The sequence below is a fragment of the Oncorhynchus nerka genome, linkage group LG15 (assembly GCF_034236695.1).
Source record: "Oncorhynchus nerka isolate Pitt River linkage group LG15, Oner_Uvic_2.0, whole genome shotgun sequence".
Classification (NCBI taxonomy): Eukaryota; Metazoa; Chordata; class Actinopteri; order Salmoniformes; family Salmonidae; genus Oncorhynchus; species Oncorhynchus nerka.
In genome coordinates this window covers 75,590,949-75,613,322 of record NC_088410.1, presented here as the reverse complement: position 1 = coordinate 75,613,322, position 22,374 = coordinate 75,590,949, and the positions used below count along the sequence as shown (strand labels likewise).

The following is a 22,374-nucleotide window of genomic DNA, read 5'->3' as shown; positions in this document are numbered from 1 at the left end:
TAAAGACAGTGAGAGAGAATGACAGAAAGACAGGGAGAGAGAACGAGATAAAGACAGGGAGAGAGAATGAGAGAAAGACAGGGAGAGAGAATGAGAGAAAGACAGGGAGAGAGAATGAGAGAAAGACAGGGAGAGAGAACGAGAGAAAGACAGGGAGAGAGAACGAGAGAAAGACAGGGAGACAGAATGAGAGAAAGACAGGGAGAGAGAATGAGAGAAAGACAAGGAGAGAGAATGAGAGAAAGACAGGGAGAGAGAATGAGAGAAAGACAGGGAGAGAGAACGAGAGAAAGACAAGGAGAGAGAATGAGAGAAAGACAGGGAGAGAGAACGAGAGAAAGACAGGGAGAGAGAACGAGAGAAAGACAGGGAGAGAGAACGAGAAAAAGACAGGGAGAGAGAATGAGAGAAAGACAGGGAGAGAGAATGAGAGAAAGACAGGGAGAGAGAATGAGAGAAAGTCGGAGAGAGAACGAGAGAAAGACAGTGAGAGAGAATGAGAGAAAGACAGGGAGAGAGAACGAGAGAAAGACAGGGAGAGAGAATGAGAGAAAGACAGGGAGAGAGAATGAGAGAAAGACAGGGAGAGAGAATGAGAGAAAGACAGGGAGAGAGAATGAGAGAAAGACAGGGAGAGAGAACGAGAGAAAGACAGGGAGAGAGAACGAGAGAAAGACAGGGAGAGAGAATGAGAGAAAGACAGGGAGAGAGAATGAGAGAAAGACAGGGAGAGAGAAGGAGAGAAAGACAGGGAGAGAGAATGAGAGAAAGACAGGGAGAGAGAACGAGAGAAAGACAGGGAGAGAGAATGAGAGAAAGACAGGGAGAGAGAACGAGAGAAAGACGGAGAGAGAATGAGAGAAAGACAGGGAGAGAGAATCAGAGAAAGACAGGGAGAGAGAACGAGAGAAAGACAGGGAGAGAGAATTAAAGAGTTAGGGATCCATCTGTAAAACATCCACTTCTCTCAAGGAATAGCTTGGATCTCCAAATTGCGTCCTTAACCTGTTGAAGCTATGGGGGCGCTATTTCATTATTGGATAAAAAAAACGTTCCCGTTTTAAGCGCAATATTTTGTCACGAAAAGATGCTCGACTATGCATATAATTGACAGCTTTGGAAAGAAAACACTCTGACGTTTTCAAAACTGCAAAGATATTATCTGTGAGTGCCACAGAACTCATGCTACAGGCGAAACCAAGATGAAACCTCAAACAGGAAATGAGCAGAATTTTTGAGGCTCTGTTTTTCCATCGTCTCCTTATATGAGGAGGAATACCTATGTGAGAATGCTGTTCATCGACTACAGCTCGGCATTCAACACCATGGTACCCTCCAAGCTCGTCATCAAGCTCGAGACCCTGGGTCTCGACCCCGCCCTGTGCAACTGGGTACTGGACTTCCTGACGGGCCGCCCCCAGGTGGTGAGGGTAGGCAACAACATCTCCTCCCCGCTGATCCTCAACACTGGGGCCCCACAGGGGTGCGTTCTGAGCCCTCTCCTGTACTCCCTGTTCACCCACGACTGCGTGGCCACGCACGCCTCCAACTCAATCATCAAGTTTGCGGACGTTTGCGGACGACACAACAGTGGTAGGCTTGATTACCAACAACGACGAGACGGCCTACAGGGAGGAGGTGAGGGCCCTCCGAGTGTGGTGTTAGGAAAATAACCTCACACTCAACGTCAACAAAACTAAGGAGATGATTGTGGACTTCAGGAAACAGCAGAGGGAACACCCCCCTATCCACATCGATGGAACAGTAGTGGAGAGGGTAGCAAGTTTTAAGTTCCTCGGCATACACATCACAGACAAACTGAATTGGTCCACTCACACAGACAGCATCGTGAAGAAGGCGCAGCAGCGCCTCTTCAACCTCAGGAGGCTGAAGAAATTCGGCTTGTCACCAAAAGCACTCACAAACTTCTACAGATGCACAATCGAGAGCATCCTGGCGGGCTGTATCACCGCCTGGTACGGCAACTGCTCCGCCCTCAACCGTAAGGCTCCCCAGAGGGTAGTGAGGTCTGCACAATGCATCACCGGGGGCAAACTACCTGCCCTCCACACCTACACCACCCGATGTTACAGGAAGGCCATAAAGATCATCAAGGACATCAACCACCCGAGCCACTGCCTGTTCACCCCGCTATCATCCAGAAGGCGAGGTCAGTACAGGTGCATCAAAGCTGGGACCGAGAGACTGAAAAACAGCTTCTATCTCAAGGCCATCAGACTGTTAAACAGCCACCACTAACATTGAGTGGCTGCTGCCAACACACTGACACTGCCTCAACTCCAGCCACTTTAATAATGGGAATTGATGGGAAATTATGTAAATATATCACTAGCCACTTTAAACAATGCTACCTTATATAATGTTATATAATTATTCATCTCATATGCATACGTATATACTGTACTCTATATCATCGACTGCATCCTTATGTAATACATGTATCACTAGCCACTTTAACTATGCCACTTTGTTTACATACTCATCTCATATGTATATACTGTACTCGATACCATCTACTGTATCTTGCCTATGCTGCTCTGCACCATCACTCATTCATATATCCTTATGTACATATTCTTTATCCCCTTACACTTGTGTGTATAAGACAGTAGTTTTGGAATTGTTAGTTAGATTACTTGTTGGTTGTTACTGCATTGTCGGAACTAGAAGCACAAGCATTTCGCTACACTCGCATTAACATCTGCTAACCATGTGTATGTGACAAATAAAATTTGATTTGATTTGATTTGATATGGCTGTGAATGTGCCATGAACGAGCTTATGCTCTCTGCCGTTCGTCCAAGATGTTTGCAGCATTGTGACGTATTTGTAGGCATATCATTGGAAGATTGGCCATAAGAGACTACATTTGCCAGGGGTCTGCCCGGTGTCCTTTGTCTAAATTGGTGCGTAATTCTCAGCTGCAGGCATTTTCCCATGCGATTCAGAGGGGAAAGCACACTTCCAGGAACGATATATCATCGAAGAGATATGTAGAAAAACACCTTGAGGATTGATTCTAAACAACGTTTGCCATGTTTCAGTCGATATTATGGAGTTATTTTGGAAAAAGTTCGGCGTTTTTATAAATTAATTTTCGGGGTTTTTTGGTAGCCAAACATGACGCAGAAAACGGACCGATTTCTCCTAAACAAATAATCTTTCAGGAAAACCGGAACATTTGCTATCTAACTGAGAGTCTCCTCATTGAAAACATCCGAAGTTCTTCAAAGGTAAATGATTTATTTGAATGTTTTTCTGGTTTTTGTGAAAATGTTGCCTGCTGATGCTAACGGTAAATGCTAATGCTAGCTATCAATAGCTATCAATACTGTTACACAAATGCTAGTTTGCTATGGTTGAGAAGCATATTTTTGAAAATCTGAGATGACAGTGTTGTTAACAAAAGGCTAAGCTTGAGAGCTAGCATATTGATTTCATTTCATTTGCGATTTTCATGAATAGTTAACGTTGTGTTATGCAAATGAGCTTGCGGATAGATTTACACAATCCTGGATACAGGTTTTTTTAGTAGCTAAACGTGACGCACAAAATGGAGGGATTTCTCCTAAACAAATAATCTTTCAGTAAAAACTGAACATTTGCTATCTAACTGAGAGTCTCCTCATTGAAAACATCCGAAGTTCTTCAAAGGTAAATGATTTTATTTGAATGGTTTTCTGGTTTTTGTGAAAATGTTGCCTGCTGAATGCTAACGCTAAATGCTATGCTAACGCTAAATGCTGCTACACAAATGCTTGTTTTGCTATGGTTGAGAAGCATATTTTTGAAAATCTGAGATGACAGTGTTGTTAACAAAAGGCTAAGCTTGAGAGCTAGCATATTTATTTCATTTCATTTGCGATTTTCATGAATAGTTAACGTTGCGTTATGGTAATAGCTTGAGGCTGTAGTCGCGATCCCGGATCCGGGTTGGCTCGACGCAAGAAGTTAATGGCTATGTCAGCAGAGCCACAGAACATATAAATGGGAGTGTGTTCTTCTCTCTGACTCCTCTCTCATCTGTGGGGTTTCTTTGAATCCTTGAACAATACACAGCCCTGCACTGGTTGAGGGTGACTTCATACGTTGGACTGATGTGTGGTGAGCTTTTAGCGGCCAAATCGGCAGCAGAAGAAGCATCACCCAAGTGGGTGCTACACATCGATGGTGGAGGAGTCGTCCAGTAGTTACGAGAGAGTTGAGGAATGACGAGAACAATGTCTTGTCTGAGAACAACTCCAGCGAGCTAACTCCATCACCACCATCATTACCAACACTGTCCCTACCATCCAACTCAGCTGCCATCCAAGCCGGCTGCCAGCAGAATACCGGTAGATGCCTTCACCAAATGCAGGCACCCTCTGAAGCTAGAGACTTGATGCTTGCTTGTTTTACAATTCAAGCAATGTTCTATTATTTTTTTTACTTGTATGTGCTGTGTACTGCAGTTCAGCTTTTAGCTGCCAAGTACGACCTACATGTACAAATGAAATAAACTACTAGTACTACAAAAAATATGTAATTAGGTCAAAGGTAATACATTGGTTATAGATCATTTACAGCTTATTTATTCCCATAGAGCTGCATAAAGACACCCTGGACCGTACATGGACCTTCCAGGGCTGAGCAGTGTCAATATGGGCTGTAAGTCATCCACTCTGCTCTCAGACACAGACACACTGATCCAGACAGATAGAGGCCTAGAACTGTAGCTTAGTTAGCCTGCTGTTAACATAATCAGTATAAATACCCCCCTCAAGACTGGAAGGATGTACAGATAGCTTGTTAGATCCCCCCTTTCTATCTCTCTCTCTTTCATAAACATACATGCACATATAGCACAACCAACACGGTCCTCTCCATCAGGCCGGTTGTCATGGTGATATGCAGCAGGCAAAGCTCACTCACACATGCACACACGTACGTGTAAAGGACGTCACACCGCTTGCTTAGCAAGTACCACTTCCTCCGGATTCGGCACATACCTGTCTCAAACCCGGGATCTACCGATTGCGCCAAAGGTAGCTAATGAGGCGGCGCAAACATGGACATTTATGACTGAGGAGTACATTTTGCGTCCATGTGCTACACACGGACGGACACACACACACACACACACACACACACACACACACAGAGAGACACACACACACACACACACACACACACACAGAGACACACACACACACACACATCCAGTGGGTGGGATTAAGGATGTAGCGTGTGTCCTAGATCGGGGTCTTTAATCAGGGAAGAGAGAGCCTTCAGCATTTCCTAATATGTTAAGGGAAGAAGCAGCTTCCTCAAACACGATACACAACCACACATCTACTTCATCATCACCAGAATCTGTGTGTGTGTATTTCAGATGGGATCATCTCTCTCTAATATGATAGAGAACCACAGCGACACACACTCCATCATCATCAACTGTGCGTCAAATAATCAGTATCATCACTAAATCAAGTGCGGGTTGTGGGACGTGTGTGAAGTGAGGTCCTTCACTGTAGGATTACAGGGTTTATGTGTGTACATTTCAGCCTGGCAAGAATTAAATATATTTCCTCCTTATTGTTTACTATGACAAGTTGAATGCAATGCCTCAATGTAGCAAGACACACACACCTGCACACACACGCACGCACGCACACACACACAAACAAGTCAGGCCCCTCTTTCATACCCCACGGTCTATCGTGTGAAGGTGAAGCTCCCTTCTTCTGGAGTGTGTGTGTTTACATGAAAGCTGTGGAGATAAATGCTGTAGGGGAACACATTCTGCGCCTGCCAAAATCCATTTTCTCACAATATCAACATCGTCAATATTATTCCAGTTGCATTTTCCACGCTTCTGTAATCCTGACATAAAGCAGGGTGCATAGCCTCCTTTGATCTATTTGAGGCGTAAACAGTTCTGTGGTCTCCTAATATACTATGGAGTCCAGAATGATTGGATGGCTTGATGAAGATGAGCAAATAAGTATCAAATAAATAATTGCAATTTTTTGGGGGGAAAATTATATTATTTTAAACTAATATAATTGCTCAGAGAAAGATATTTTAATTAACCAGTTGGATATAGGGGGCGCTATTTCAATTTTTGGATGAAAAACGTTCCCGTTTTAAACAAAATATGTTTGTCGCGAAAAGATGCTCGACTATGCATATAATTGACAGCTTTGGATAGAAAACACTCTGCAAAGATATTGTCTGTGAGTGCCACAGAACAGATGTTACAGAAAAAACCCAGATAAAAATCCAATCAGGAAGTGCCACATTTTTTGAAACCGCCTCATGGCAATGACTCCTTATATGGCTGTGGAGGAGCTAGTAGTCAGCTTACGTTTTCCACGTTTTCCCCAAGGTGTCTGCAGCATTGTGACGTATTTGTAGGCATATCATTGGAAGATTTACCATAAGAAACTACATTTACCAGGTGGTCGCTTGGTGTCCTCCGTTGCAAATATTGCGTAATCTCCAGCTGCAGTACTTTTCCGTTTGCTACGGAGGAGAAACCCAACTGCCACGAATGATTTATCATCGAATAGATTTGTGAAAAACACCTTGAGGATGATTCTAAACAACGTTTGCCATGTTTCTGTCAATATTATGGAGTTAATTTGGAAAAAAGTTTGGCGTTGTAGTGAATGAATTTTCGTTTTTTTTTCTTAGCCAAAAGGGATGAACAAAACGGAGCGATTTCTCCTACACAAATAATATTTTTGGAAAAAATGAACATTTGCTATCTAACTGAGAGTCTCCTCATTGAAAACATCCGAAGTTCTTCAAAGGTAAATGATTTTATTTGAATGCTTTTCTTGTTTTTGTGAAAATGTTGCCTGCTGAATGCTAGGCTTAATGCTATGCTAGGCTATCAATATTCTTACACAAATGGTTGTGTAGCTTTGGTTGAAAAGCATATTTTGAAAATCTGAGATGACAGTGTTGTTAACAAAAGGCTATCTAACTGGGAGTCTCCTGAGTGAATGCATTTGAAGTTCTTCAAAGGTAAATTATTTAATTTGGTTGCTTTTTTTATTTTTGTGAAAATGTTGCCTTCTGCCAGCACAGCCTAGCATAGCATTATGCCATGATAAACTTACACAAATGCTTGTCTGGCGTTGGCTGTAACGCATATTTTGAAAATCTGAGATGACAGTGTTGTTAACAAAAGGCTAAGCTTGTGTTTGAATATATTTATTTCATTTCATTTGCGATTTCCATGAATAGGAAACGTTGCGTTATGGTAATGCACTTGAGGCTATGATTACGCTCCCGGATACGGGATTGGTCGTCGCTAGAGGTTAAGAAGTAATAATAAAATCACTAAAAGATAGAGGTCAAAATGATTGGATCCCCTGTTTTCAATACCCCAGTGCATACGTAGAATAACTCATCCCTACTGTAAAATATGGTGGTGGATCTTTGATGTGATGGGGCTATTTTCCTTCCACTGGTCCTGGGGCCCTTGTTATTAAGGTCAACGGCATCATGAACGTTACCAAGTATCAGGATATTTTAGCCAAAAACCTGCTCATCTTTATCAAGGGATCCAATAATTCTGGACCCCACTGTAGAGCCCATAGTACAATATGTGTTTTTGAATTTAGAACGGAGCAAACTGGACCCTAATACCATCAGCTTCTTCTGTCAGTTAATTGATGGCAATAATAGCAGCATTGCAGCTCTACAGTACTTGTGTGCACACATGCACACACACACACACACACACACACACACACACACACACACATACACACACACACACACACACCACACACACACACACACACACACACACACACACACACACACACACACACACACACACACACACACACACACACACACACACACACACACACACACACACACACACAGAGTGCTAGCTGAGTTAGCGGAGACATCAATTCCTAAATAAGGGAGAGCAGGTGGCATGGCAGGGTCTTACATATTTGAACTTCCGCATATTGAGGGCTGTGGATCACTGGTCACTTTGCATTCAGCCCAGAAGAGAAGTGGCGGGTGGCGATAGATTCTCCATACTCATCTCAGACAAGAAGACACAACCTTCACGCACTGCACACAGAATACTAGAGCACCTCAGCAACCAGGATGGACATTAGAAAAAGACTCAATAGAAGACACAGAGGGCAATTGGAACCCTGAATGATCCTATTTCATTAGTGTGTGGTCTCAGTTTACTGTGCTGCATGTTTGACTGGAGCACTACGTGCTGTGAGTCATAGTGTGATTGACATGGCTATGAGAGATCCTGGAGAGTTGCAAGAGCTTGTTAAACCAGTATATCATGCCACTGAAGGACAGACCTCACACCCTATGGTCCCAGCCATGCCATCCTCTTTTCCCTTTAATGACTGATGTCACCCCTGTGTCATCATTATTCAATACCAGGCTGCAATTAAGTCAAGAAATATGGAACATATACACACACACACAGACATACAGACATGCACACAGACACACTCTCTCTCTCGATTTCGTGGATCGCTTACACACACATAATCAAACACAAAGAAAGGAACCAGGGGACTGGTTGTTGACATTCCTGAGTGAATGCAAACGTGTTTAAATGAAAGGTATTTTCCTCTCCTAGTTCACAGAAAAGCCTGGACAAATATGCACAGGCTTACAGAGAGCAAGCAGGTTTGTGTCAGGTCTGTCTCCTGCTCTCCTGTGTGTGTGTGTGTGTGTGTGTGTGTGTGTGTGTGTGTGTGTGTGTGTGTGTGTGTGTGTGTGTGTGTGTGTGTGTGTGTGTGTGTGTGTGTGAGAGAGAGGGAGAGCTGTGATCCCAGGCTCTATTAACACAAAGGTCACGGTGAGCTATTACAGAGGTCTGCTCACACATCCCACTGGGCACAGATGTCAATTTAACGTCAACTTCACGTTGACGTGACGTTGAAATGACGTGGAAACAACATTGATTCAACTAGTGTGTGCCCAGTGGGATATCAACACACAAGGAACAGCATAGCAGTTGATGGGGAGAAAAGGCAGTCATAGAGCATGACGATGCAGAAGGAAATACAATGATAAACAAAGATATACAGTGCCTTGCGAAAGTATTCGGCCCCCTTGAACTTTGCGACCTTTTGCCACATTTCAGGCTTCAAACATAAAGATATAAAACTGTATTTTTTTGTGAAGAATCAACAACAAGTGGGACACAATCATGAAGTGGAACGACATTTATTGGATATTTCAAACTTTTTTAACAAATCAAAAACTGAAAAATTGGGCGTGCAAAATCATTCAGCCCCCTTAAGTTAATACTTTGTAGCGCCACCTTTTGCTGCGATTATAGCTGTAAGACACTTGGGGTATGTCTCTTCTCTCTCTCTTTCTCACTCTCTCAATGTTTTTCTATCTCCCCCGAAATTTCCCATGGTCAGCAGAAAAGCACCCACTACACAGAGATCATTCCAATAACACAATGCCTAAGAGAGAAAGAGAGAGAGAGAGAGAAATGTCTTGACTGGGACACAATGACACACACACCACACACAGTGCAGGGAACACTCTGGGAGCACCGACCTACACACCAAAATCAGCAGCAAGGAAAAACCACCTGGGTAGAAGAGAAGTATAATTCTAGAGAAAAAGAACAGGGGAAATCTGCCTTGTTTCATGGCCTTAGGGGGTCTGTAACACCATCTTTCCATTCCTCTAGTTTAAAAACAGGGTAGTAGGTGCACAGCAAAGACTCCATGCTCCATCTCAACTCAAAACAACCATGCTTTTCCCCAGAATGCAGGAAGGGAGACCCCGCTACTCCTCACAGGGGTCCATCATCACTAATCTCCCAAAGTTAGAGTAGCAGCCAGAACCCAGGAGATGGTCAGAGATGGTTTGAACATGCTAACCATTGGAGCAGGGTCACGGTCAAGGTCCCACTAAAAATAACCCCTCCTCCAACGCCGTCTGTGACTGATAGAACAGGGGTGGTGGAGTTCCTCTGATGAGTTCCTCTCCCCTTACATCAAAGGCCTAGGGAGAGGAAGCGACCCAGACCAGTCATTACAGCCAATCAGCTGACTTCCTGGGCTGTGGTGGCCTCGGGCAAGGGCTGGCCAATAATTTGCGCCTGTCTCTGTGCTCGGGGAGATACACATAATGACCAGTGTTTTAACAATGTTAACCAATTCGTTGTTTTAATATCCTCATTGTCCTGGATTAGAGTGGATCCATAGCTCAGGCCACCTTCTCACTGGTGACTCCCAGAGCAGAGCAGTAATTACTGAAGAGCCTCACTGAGATTATAACTAATAGCCACGTCAATTACAAAGGCCCTATTCAGGAACATTATGACATTGTTATGAGCACAAACAAAACACAGCAAAAAATATAATTTGTATCACACAGAGTGACTGACATGTTTTGGTGTCAGTATATGTCGTGAGACAGTGATAGTGACTCTGAGGTTGACTTATTCAGGCGAGATATTCTAATAATTCAACTTCACTCCATCATGGGGCCAAATGATCAAGCATGCACGCACCCACATCTATTCTATACAGTATGTACATCACAAATAAGTGTTCACCAAGACAAAAACCAATATTACTGTACTCTATTTATGAAAAGGGCTTACCAAGAAAAACATCCCAAAATACTATTTTGAGGTATAAAAAAAAAGAAGCATAGATTTATTTATTTTAGCTCACTTCAATCCATTGTACAGGATGCTAACAGGTGACTGACGTTTCGACGTCAAGCTGACATCTTTGTCACACCCTGATCTGTTTCACCTGTCTTTGTGAATGTCTCCACCCCCCTCCAGGTGTCGCCCATCTTCCTCATTATCCCCTGTATATTTATACCTGTGTTCTCTGTTTGTCTGTTGCCAGTGAGTTTTGTTCGTAAATCCTACCGGCGTTTGTTTCCCTGCTCCTGCCTGTTTTCCTGCTCCTGTTTTCTAGTCCTACCCGGTTTTGACTGTTCTACCTGCCCTGACCCTGAGACTGCCTGCCGTTCTGGACCCATTACACCCTTTCTGGATTACTGACCCCTGCCTGCCTTGACCTGTCATTAGGCCTGCCCCTGTGGTTGTAATAAACTCTTTACTTCTACACTGTCTGCATCTGGGTCTTACTTCAACATGATAGTCTTCCTCAGAGTGACGTGACCATTGCACTTAGCCTCGTGGCACAATGAGACACAACAATGTCAGAAAATAATAATATGCTGCAAGGTAAATGGCAAATTATTGCACAAAATAATAGTAATAATAAGAGAAATAGTGTGTCTCATTAATCAATAGGCCATTTCAAAACATGCATAGATGATATTTGGGTGTCTGTGAATCCGGAGACACAGAGACCCCCAAAATCAAGGCAACAACAATATAGAAACGAGGACAGTGAAAAATCATTGTTTATCCCCTTAGGATCCACAGTGTCTAAGGACATACTGAAATATTATCATTATTATTTTCTTACATTATTGTGTCTCAAATAGGAGCTAAGTGCAATGGTCAGATCACTCTGAGGAAGACGTCAGCTTGACGTCAAAACGTCAGTCACCTGTTCGCATCCTGTACAATAGATTAAAGTGAGCTAAAATAAATACATTTGTGCTTTTTTTTGTTGAGTGATCCAACTCCTTTCTTCATTTGGGAAGTTTTTCTTGGTAAGCCCATCTCATGATTTTGGTCATTCAGTGGAGGCTGGTGGGAGGAGCTAGAGGAGGATGGGCTCATTGTAATGGTTGGAATGGAACAGTATCAAACAGATCAAACATATGGAAACCACGTTTGACTCCATTCCATTGGTTCCATTCTAGCCATTACAATAAGCCTGTCCTTCTATAGCTCTTCCCGCCATCCTCTACTGTTGTCATGTTGTTGACCACCCCTCTTTTCCGTTGTTTGCTGAAGTGAGAGGTCCAACTGGACTCTGCACTCTATATATACACAGTTGAAGTCGGAAGTTTACATACACCTTAGCCAAATACAATTAAACTCAGTTTTTCACAATTCCTGACATTTAATCCTAGTAAACATTGCCGATCTTAGGTCAGTTAGGATCACCACTTTATTTTAAGAATGTGAAATGTCAGAATAATAGTAGAGAGAATGATTTATTTCAGCTTTTATTTCTTTCATCACATTCCCAGTGGGTCAGAAGTTTACATTCACTCAATTAGTATTTGGTAGCATTGCCTTTAAAAACGTTTCGGGTAGCCTTTCACAAGCTTCCCACAATAAGTTGGGTGAATTTTGGCCCATTCCTCCTGACAGAGCTGGTGTAACTGAGTCAGGTTTGTAGGCCTTCTTGCTCGCACACACTTTTTCAGTTCTGCCAACAAATGTTGTATAGGATTCAGGTCAGGTCTTTCTGATGGCCACTCCAATACCTTGACTTTGTTGTTCTTAACCTCTTCAACCTATGGGGGCGCTATGTCATTATTGGATAAAAAAAACGTGCCCGTTTTAAGCGCAATATTTTGTCACGAAAAGATGCTTGACTATGCATATAACTGCCAGCTTTGGAAAGAAAACACTCTGACGTTTTCAAAACTGCAAAGATATTTTCTGTGAGTACCCCAGAACTGATCTTACAGGCGAAACCAAGATGAAACTTCAAACAGGAAATGAGCAGGATTTTTGACGCTCTGTTTTACTATCGTCTCCTTATATGGCTGTGAATATGCTGTGAACGAGCTTATGCGCTCTGCCGTTCGTCCAAGATGTCTGCAGCATTGTGACGTATTTGTAGGCATATCATTGGAAGATTGGCCATAAGAGACTACATTTGCCAGGGGGCCGTCCGGTGTCCTTTGTCTAAGTTGGTGCGTAATTCCCAGTGGCAATCATTTTACCATGCGATACAGAAGGAGACGCATACTTCCAGGAACGATACATCATTGAAGAGATATGTGAAAAACACCTTGAGGATTAGTTCTAAACAACGTTTGCCATGTTTCAGTCGATATTATGGAGTTCATTTGGAAAAAAGTTTGGCGTTTGGATAACTGAATTTTCAGGTTTTTTTGGTAGCCAAACGTGACGCACCAAACGGACCGATTTCTCCTGCACAAAACATCTTTCAGGAAAAACTGAACATTTGCTATCTAACTGAGAGTCTCCTCATTGAAAACATCCGAAGTTATTCAAAGGTAAATGATTTATTGAATATTTTTGCTGGTTTTTGTGAAAATGTTGCCTGCTAATGCTAACGCTAAATGCTAATGCTAAATGCTAACGCTAAATGCTAAATGCTAGTTTGCTATGGTAGAGAAGCATATTTTTGAAAATCTGAGATGACAGTGTTGTTAACAAAAGGCTAAGCATGAGAGCTAGCATATTGATTTCATTTCATTTGCGATTTTCATGAATAGTTAACGTTGCGTTATGGTAATGGGCTTGAGGCTTTAGTCATGATACCGGATCCGGGTTGGCTCGACGCAAGAAGTTAAGCCATTTTGCCACAACTTTAGAAGTATGCTTGGGGTCATCGTCCATTTGGAAGACCCATTTGCGACCAAACTTTAACTTCCTGACTGATGTCTTGAGCTGTTGCTTCAATATATCCACATACTTTTCCTTCCTCATGATGCCATCTATTTTGTGAAGTGCACCAGTCCCTCCTACAGCAAAGCACCCCCACAACATGATGCTGCCACCCCTGTGCTTCACGGTTGGGATGGTGTTCTTCTGCTTGCAAGCCTCCCCCTTCCAAACATAACGGTGGTCATTATGGCCAAACACTGCTATTTATGTTTCATCAGACCAGAGGACATTTCTCCAAAAAGTACCATCTTTGTCCCCTGTGCATTTGCAAACCTGTAGTCTGGCGTTTTCATGGCGGTTTTGGAGCAGTGGCTTCTTCCTTGCTGAGCGGCCTTTCAGGTTAGGTCGATATAGGACTGTTTCCTCCAGCATCTTCACAGGGTCCTTTGCTGTTGTTCTGCGATTGATTTGCACTTTTCACACCAAAGTACATTCATCTCTAGGAGACAGAACACGTCTCCTTCCTGAGCAGTATGACAGCTGCATGGTCCCATGGTGTTTACACTTGTGTATTATTGTTTGTACAAATGAACGTGGTACCTTCAGGCGTTTGGAAAGAATGAAACAGACTTGTGGAGGTCTACATTTTTTTCTGAGGTCTTGGCTGATTTCTTTTGATTTTCCCATGATGTCAAGCAAAGAGACACTGAGTTTGAAGGTAGGCAATGAAATACATCCACAGGTACACCTACAATTGACTCAAAGGATGTCATGGCTTTAAAAGCTTCTGATAGGCTAATTGACATCATTTGAGTCAATTTTCTGGAATTTTCCAAGCTGTTCAAAGGTACAGTCAACTTAGTCTATGTAAACTTCTGACCCCCTGGAATTGTGATACAGTGAATTATAAGTGAAATAATCTGTCTGTAAACAATTGTTGGAAAAATGACTTGTGTCATGCACAAAGTAGATGTCCTAACTGACTTGCCAAAACTATAGTTTGTCAACAAAAAAATTGTGGAGTGGTTGAAAAACGAGTTTTAATGACTCCAACCTAAATGTATGTAAACTTCCGACTTCAACTGTATTAATATCTTGCATGAGAGCGAGGAAAACATTACCCCAACATTAACGGGTCTATGTGATTAATCATGAGACCTATGCAGGTGGCATGTTAATGTATCATGATTATGGATCCTCTGTGTGGCCTCTCATGGAGGTAGAGAGTGCCATGGTTGGCCTGGCGCCTCCATCCCTCACTATGTTGGCTTTGACTGACAGGCTGCGTTTATCCACCTCCACACTTTATCTCTTTAGAACAACAGCCATCAATGTGAAGGAAGGAGGCAGATAAACGAGTGGCCAGAGCCCCGGGGAGCGCTTCCCAAAGAATTCCCATCCATTCAGCCAACACACTCACGCACGCACATGTTCTCCCTCCCCTCTTCTCCACCCTCAATCTCTACAACCTTTTCTCCCTCTGCTTGTGTCAGACAGCACAGACAGCACAATTTTCCAATTCTCCAGCACAAATGAGCCAATTCAAGTCTTTGCTCCTGACAGAGGGGATAGCACCTCATGTGAATCCTACAGACACATCTAAAAATGTTTTAGACTTTACGGACCACCAGGAGAGAGAAAAAAAATATGTTAGAGCAGTTAAGGGCACGTTCCAAACATATAGCGCTTGACAGCCTTAATATAACTGGTATTATAAACTGAGTGATTCAAGGTCTGAATGCTGATTGGCAGCCGTGGTATATTAGACCATATACCACAGGTATGACAAAACAATTTGTTTTACTGCTCTAATTATTAGTTTATAATAGCAAAAAGGTCACTAGGGGTTTGTGATATATGACCAATATACTACGGCTAAGAACTGTGTCCAGGCACTCCATGCTGTATCGGAGTAAAGAACAGCCCTTAGCCGAGGTATAACCGTGGTATACCACACCCTCTTGGGCCTTATTGCTTAAATAACACCACACAGGTTCAGAATCCCAACGAGAGAGGGGCCATGGTGCTTATAAAGCAGTAGTATTCAAAGTCGGGGTCGCGACCCCACTGGGGGAGGTGCAGAGGGGTCGGAAAAATAAATAAAACAAGATTTTTCTTTTATTAGTAACAACAAATTAAGAGTACAAATATGGGATGGGACAAATATGCAAACATGTTTGAGAAAGATAATAAAAAAAATCCATGAATTGTGTCAGGACCCGGTTACGAACCCGGGTCTCCGGAGTGAGAAACAGTCACTTAACCAACTGAGCCACGAATAGTCGGCAGAACCCAGAAGATGAGGCAGACACAGCAGTACTTGAGACAGTGTATTTAATGAAGTAAAAAAGTGAAGTCCTTCAGGAACACCTGTAACTCCACAACCTCAAAAGGAATTCCACAAGAACAAAGGTAATCCTCCAAGACAAAAAGGTAAATCCACAAGGTGGTAGGTATAGCACAAAAAGCCTCAAAAGATACTCAAAAATAAATAAACAAGAACAAAAAACAGAATTCTACAAGAGCGTCCACCGGGATCAACAAGAGTTAACAGAATACTAGGGCTGGGTGCTAACATACAAACACAGAGCAAAGGACTGAGGAAAACAAAGGGTTTAAATACAATCAGGGGAAACGAGGCACAGGTGCAAATAATAATGGGGATCAAGGGAAAACAAAAGGTCAAAAGGCACAATGGGGGCATCTAGTGACCAAAAACCGGAACAACCCTGGCCAAATCCTGACAGAATCCCCCCCCCTAGGAACGGCTCCTGACGTTCCTACCAGCTCTCTCAGGGTGGAGAGCCCTGAACTGACGAATGAGGTCAGGGTCCAGTATGTCTTTGGCAGGAACCCAGGAGCGCTCCTCGGGACCGTAGCCTTCCCAGTCCACCAGATACTGCCAGGACCGCTGCACCCGGCGGAATCCAGTATCCGATGGACGGTATAAGCCGGCTGGCCTCCAATGACACGAGGCGGAGGGGGAGGTCTGTCTGCCGGGACAAGGGGAGAAAAACAGCAGGTTTTAATAAGGAAATGTGAAATGTGGGATTAATCTTAAGGGATCTGGGTAAGTGTAGGCGATAAGAAACTGGGTTAACTCTCCTGGCAACCTTAAAGGGACCGATGTATTTTGGGACAGCTTGCGACTCCACCCGTAGTGGTAAGTCTCTTGTGGAGAGCCAGACTCTCTGGCCGGGCGCAGGGTAGGCCCGGGACGGCGACGTCTGTTGGCTTGTTGTTGGTACCTCTGTGAGGAACGCATAAGATTAAGACGGGTCTTCCTCCACATAAGCCGACAGCGTCTGACGAACTTCAAGGCTGAAGGCACTCTGACTTCTGCCTCCTGGTCCGGGAACAATGGAGGGGCATAGCCAAACTGACACTCGTGCGGGGACATACCAGTGGAGGAGGAGCGCAAGGTGTTGTGCGCGTATTCGGCCCAAACAATGAAGGACGACCATGTGGACGGGTTGTTACGAGTCATACATCGGAGGGTGGCTTCCAGCTCTTGATTCATCCTCTCTGTTTGGCCGTTGGACTCCGGATGGTACCCTGAAGATAGACTGGCAGAAGCACCCATGAGTTGGCAGAAGGCCTTCCAAAACCTTGAGGCGAACTGGGGACCTCTGTCAGAAACCATATCTTGAGGAATGCCGAAGACTCGAACACATGATTAATTACCAACTCAGCCGTCTCCTTGGCAGAAGGTAATTTAGTCAGAGGGACGAACCTGGCCGCCTTTGAAAACCTGTCGATTATGACTAGGATAGTAGTATTGCCATGGGATGGAGGAAGGCCAGTAATAAAGTCCAACGAGATATGGGACCAGGGTCTGTGGGGAATAGGTAAAGGGTGAAGGAGTCCTTGAGGGCGGAGGTGAGAAGATTTGCCCTGGCAGCACACGGGGCAGGCATTGACGAAAGAGGCAACGTCTTCTCTTATGGTAGGCCACCAGAACTTACGCTGGATGAACTCCAAGGTGCGACCTACGCCCGGGTGACAGGTGAGGCGAGAGGAGTGCCCCCACAGAAGGACCTGAGTCCTCACTGCCTTGGGGACAAACAACCGATTGGCAGGACCCCCTTTCGGGTCCGGTTCGATAGCTTGAGCTCGTCTCACGGTATCCTCAACTTGCCACGAAATCGGAGCCACGATCTTAGCAGCAGGAAGGACAGGCATGTCCGTGTCATCTCGAATGGCAGGAGCGTAGACTCGGGACAGGGCATCCGGTTTGAGATTCTTCGACCCGGGCCGATAGGTGAGGATAAACTGGAATCGATTGAAGAAAAGAGACCATCTAGCTTGTCTAGAGTTCAACCGCTTCGCCTGCTGGATATACTTCAGATTTTTGTGGTCCGTAAGCACTTGAAACGGGTGAGAAGCCCCCTCGAGCCAGTGTCTCCATTCCTTCAATGCCATCTTAACCGCTAGGAGTTCACGATCCCCGACATCGTAGTTCCTCTCAGCCGGGGTAAGCCGGTGTGAGAAGAAAGCGCACGGATGAAGCTTCTTGTCTTCACCCCTCTGAGACAGGACAGCTCCAACACCAACCTCTGAGGCGTCTACCTCCACCACAAACGGTTCATCCGTAGTCGGTAGTATCAGGATGGGAGCAGAGAGGACGCGCTGCTTGAGTCCTTGGAAGGCCGTCTCAGCTTCTCTTCCCCACAAAAACCTTGCATTGCCACCCTTGGTTAAAGCTGAGAGAGGGCTGCCACCAAGCTGAAGTTCTTGATGAACTTGCGGTAAAAGTTTGTGAAGCCCAGGAAACGCTGAACTTCCTTAACGGATTTGGGGGTGGACCAATCCGCTACCGCCCCTACCTTCCTGGGGTCCATTTGGACTCGACCGGGTTCCACTACAAATCCCAGGAAATGTACTCGGGATGAATGGAATTCACATTTTTCCGGCTTAACGTACAGATGGCTGTCTAGGAGGCGTTTGAGTACTTGTCTGACATGCTTTGTGTGTTCTTGAAGAGAGCTCGAAAAGATGAGGATGTCATCCAAGTAAACAAACACAAATATGTTAAGCATATCCCTAAGCACATCGTTTATGAGCGCTTGGAACACCGCTGGGGCGTTGGTCAGGCCGAAGGGCATCACCAAGTATTCATAGTGACCAGTAGGCGTGTTGAACGCGGTCTTCCACTCGTCACCAGGTCTGATCCGCACAAGATGGTATGCGTTCCGCAGGTCAAGCTTAGTGAAAACAACTGCTTCCTGGAGCAGCTCGAAGGCTGTGGCCATAAGGGGTAGCGGGTAACGGTTACGGACGGTTATGGCATTGAGTCCCCGGTAGTCGATGCAAGGACGTAATCCACCGTCTTTCTTGGCCACAAAGAAAAACCCTGCTCCCGCCGGGGAGGTGGAGGGACGCATGAGGCCTGCTTCCAGAGCGTCCTTGATGTAGGTATCCATAGCAGCTCGTTCGGGTGGAGATAGGGAAAAGATCCGACCCCTGGGGGGGCAAGTGCCCGGAAACAGTTCGATGGGGCAATCATAAGGTCTATGGGGTGGTAGCATGGTGGCCCTCTGTTTGCTAAATACCAGTTTGAGGTCATGGTAACACTCGGGAACTCGGGTCAGGTCGATGGATTCTAAAGACTCGGGAGTAGAACTCGGGGAATTCGGGAAAATACATGTAGCTTGGCACGTAGGACCCCACTGCTTGTTTGTGCCCACAGACCAGTCGATGTGAGGGTTATGGCTGTGAAGCCAGGGGTATCCAAGGACGAGAGGGAACTCGGAACAGGAGATCAAATGAAAGTTCATCAATTCCTTGTGTTGTGAAACTGAAAGTCGCAAGGAGGTAGTGACATGAGTGACAAGTCCAGATCCCAAAGGGCTTCCATCCAATGTAGTAACCCTCATGGGGTCACTTAGAGGTTCAAAGGGAACGCCATTCTCCTTCGCCCAGACACCATCCATGAAGTTACCTGCGGCTCCAGAGTCTACCAAGGCTTGAAGGTGAAGCTTGTGGTTGTCCCAGGAAAGGGTGACTGGAATGAGCAGACGGGAGTTGGACGGATGGGAGGAGGTTATGTTTCCCGTTACAGTTCCCCCGGTCTGTACGGGACAGAGCGTTTCCCTGGAGCCCGGGACACGTGGAACGGAAATGGCCCGGTTTGCCGCAATATAGACAGCGTCGCTCCTCATCCGGCGGTCTCTCTCAGCCTGGGAGATGCGTCCAATCTGCATGGGTTCCGATGGAGCCAGCGAGGATAAAGGTGGGGACTCGGAGCTGGGACTGATAGGGGCTAGAGGTCTACGGTTGAGTTCTCTCTCTCTCAGACGCTGGTCAATGCGTGAGGCCAACTTGATCAGGGACTCGAGATTGTCCGGTGGTTCCCGAGTGGCCAGTTCATCTTGGATAGTGTCGGAAAGGCCTTTCAGAAAGCACACAGTGAGCGCCTCGTTGTTCCAACCACTCGCTGCTGCCACCGTGCGGAACTGGATGGCATAGTCCGTCACGCTGCGCCGACCTTGGTGGAGAGTCAGGAGCTGTTTGGCTGAGTCAGGACCACTGCTTGGGCCTTGAATCACTCGTTTGAATTCCTCAGCAAAGGCAGAGTAGCTGGCACAGCAGGAACTATGGGCATCCCACACAGCAGTAGCCCAGGCCAGGGCTTTTTCCGACAGCGGGGTGATGATATATGCGATCTTAGACCGGTCGGTGGGGAACGACGAGGGTTGCAGCTCGAAGGAGAGAGAACATTGGGTGAGAAACCCTTTACAAGCACTTGGATCACCTGAGAACTGTTGGGGAGGTGGAAGACGAGGTTCAGCCAGAGGGTTAACTGCAATGGGTACGTGAATCTGAGGTACTGGGACGGGAACTGTTGCCGAGGTAAGTCGATCAGATATCTGCTTTATGGAAGTCAGCATCTCCGACAGAAGATGAGAATGTCTAGCCATTAAGGCCTCTTGCTGAACCAGGGCGGCTTCGTGGCGTTGGACAGTCTCCTGGTGGCATGGCAACAAGGTCCTGGGAACTGGCTGCCTCTGGGTTCATTTGTGGCTCTGTGTTTCTGTCAGGACCCGGTTACGAACCCGGGTCTCCGGAGTGAGAAACAGTCACTTAACCAACTGAGCCACGAATAGTCCGCAGAACCCAGAAGATGAGGCAGACACAGCAGTACTTGAGACGGTGTATTTAATGAAGTAAAAAAGTGAAGTCCTTCAGGAACACCTGTACCTCCACAACCTCAAAAGGAATTCCACAAGAACAAAGGTAATCCTCCAAGACAAAAAGGTAAATCCACAAGGTGGTAGGTATAGCACAAAAAGCCTCAAAAGATACTCAAAAATAAATAAACAAGAACAAAAAACAGAATTCTACAAGAGCGTCCACCGGGATCAACAAGCGTTAACAGAATACTAGGGCTGGGTGCTAACATACAAACACAGAGCAAAGGACTGAGGAAAACAAAGGGTTTAAATACAATCAGGGGAAACGAGGCACAGGTGCAAATAATAATGGGGATCAAGGGAAAACAAAAGGTCAAAAGGCACAATGGGGGCATCTAGTGACCAAAAACCGGAACAACCCTGGCCAAATCCTGACAGAATTGGTTTCCTTTCATTTAGATAAGAGATGAAAATGCTATGAATTGAAGGTTATTTATTGATGTAAAAATCTAAATTTACCAGTTTTAAGGTTGTGTCATTAGATTTGGGGTGGGGTCACCAGAAATTATTGGGGAGAAAATGGGGTTACCGCTTAATAAGTTTGCATACCACTGTCCTAAAGACTGAAGAGAGAAGAGAGGAAATGAGGAAGAAGAGAGGGGAACATGGCCATATCAACTACACCAAGCATGTCTGCCATATACACGGGTGGAATGTTTACTCAAGAGCATGGCTTAAATGCTGAAAAGACAAAAACGCAGTGAGGCCTGAGTGTGATTTATCTGCAAAGCTGTAGAAGGAATATTAATCATGGTTGTGCACCTGTGTGTACTGTATGTTCTGTATATGGCAGCTCCTCCCTATCCTGCACTACACTGAGATGACTCAGCAACCAGCATGCTGAGATTCAAGATCACATTTACTTCTCTGACAACGCTATGTCAGCCCAGGGCCCCGTAAAACAGGGGAAGGAGACAGAGCAAGAGTGCTGGGAAGAGGGAGCAAAAGAATGGGGGAGACAGATGGAAAGAGAGAGCGGAAGAGAGTGGAAGAGAGAGTGGAAGAGAGAGTGGAAGAGGGAGTGGAAGAGGGAGGGAAAGAGAGTGGAAGAGGGAGGGGAAGAGAGAGTGGAAGAGGGAGGGGAAGAGAGAGTGGAAGAGAGAGTGGAAGAGGTAGTGTAAGAGGGTGGAAAAGAGAGAGGGGAAGAGAAGGAAGAGGGAGTAGAAGAGGGAGTGGAAGAGGGAGGGAAAGAGAAGGGAAGAGGGAGTGGAAGAGGGAGGGAAAGAGAGAGGGAAGAGAGTGGAAGAGAGAGTGGAAGAGAGAGTAGAAGAGAGAGGGAAGAGAGAGGGGAGAGAGAGTGGAAGAGAGGGAAAGAGGGAGGGGAAGAGAGAGGGGAGAGAGGGGGGTAGTGGGAGTGGAAGAGAGGGGAAGAGGGAGTGGAAGAGAGAGGGGAGAGAGGGGAAGAGAGAGTGGAAGAGGGGGAGAGAGGGGGAAGAGGGAGGGGAAGAGAGAGGTGAGAGAGAGGGGAAGTGGGAGTGGAAGAGAGGGGAAGAGAGAGGGGAAGAGGGAGTGGAAGAGAGAGGGGAGAGAGAGGGGATAGAGAGAGTGGAAGAGAGAGGGGAAGAGAGAGGGGAGAGAGAGGGGAAGAGAGAGGGGAAGAGAGAGTGGAAGAGAGAGGGGGAGAGTGAGGGGAAGAGAGAGTGGAAGAGAGAGTGGAAGAGAGAGGGGAAGAGAGAGGGGAAGAGA

At 45.4% G+C, this 22,374-nt stretch overlaps 1 protein-coding gene across 1 annotated transcript in view; it reads right to left on the bottom strand.

Annotated features, from left to right (window-relative positions):
- The window catches only part of LOC115142341 (receptor-type tyrosine-protein phosphatase gamma-like), a 334,594-nt gene that overhangs the window by 80,169 nt on the left and 232,051 nt on the right, over positions 1 to 22,374 (bottom strand). The window lies entirely within an intron of this gene.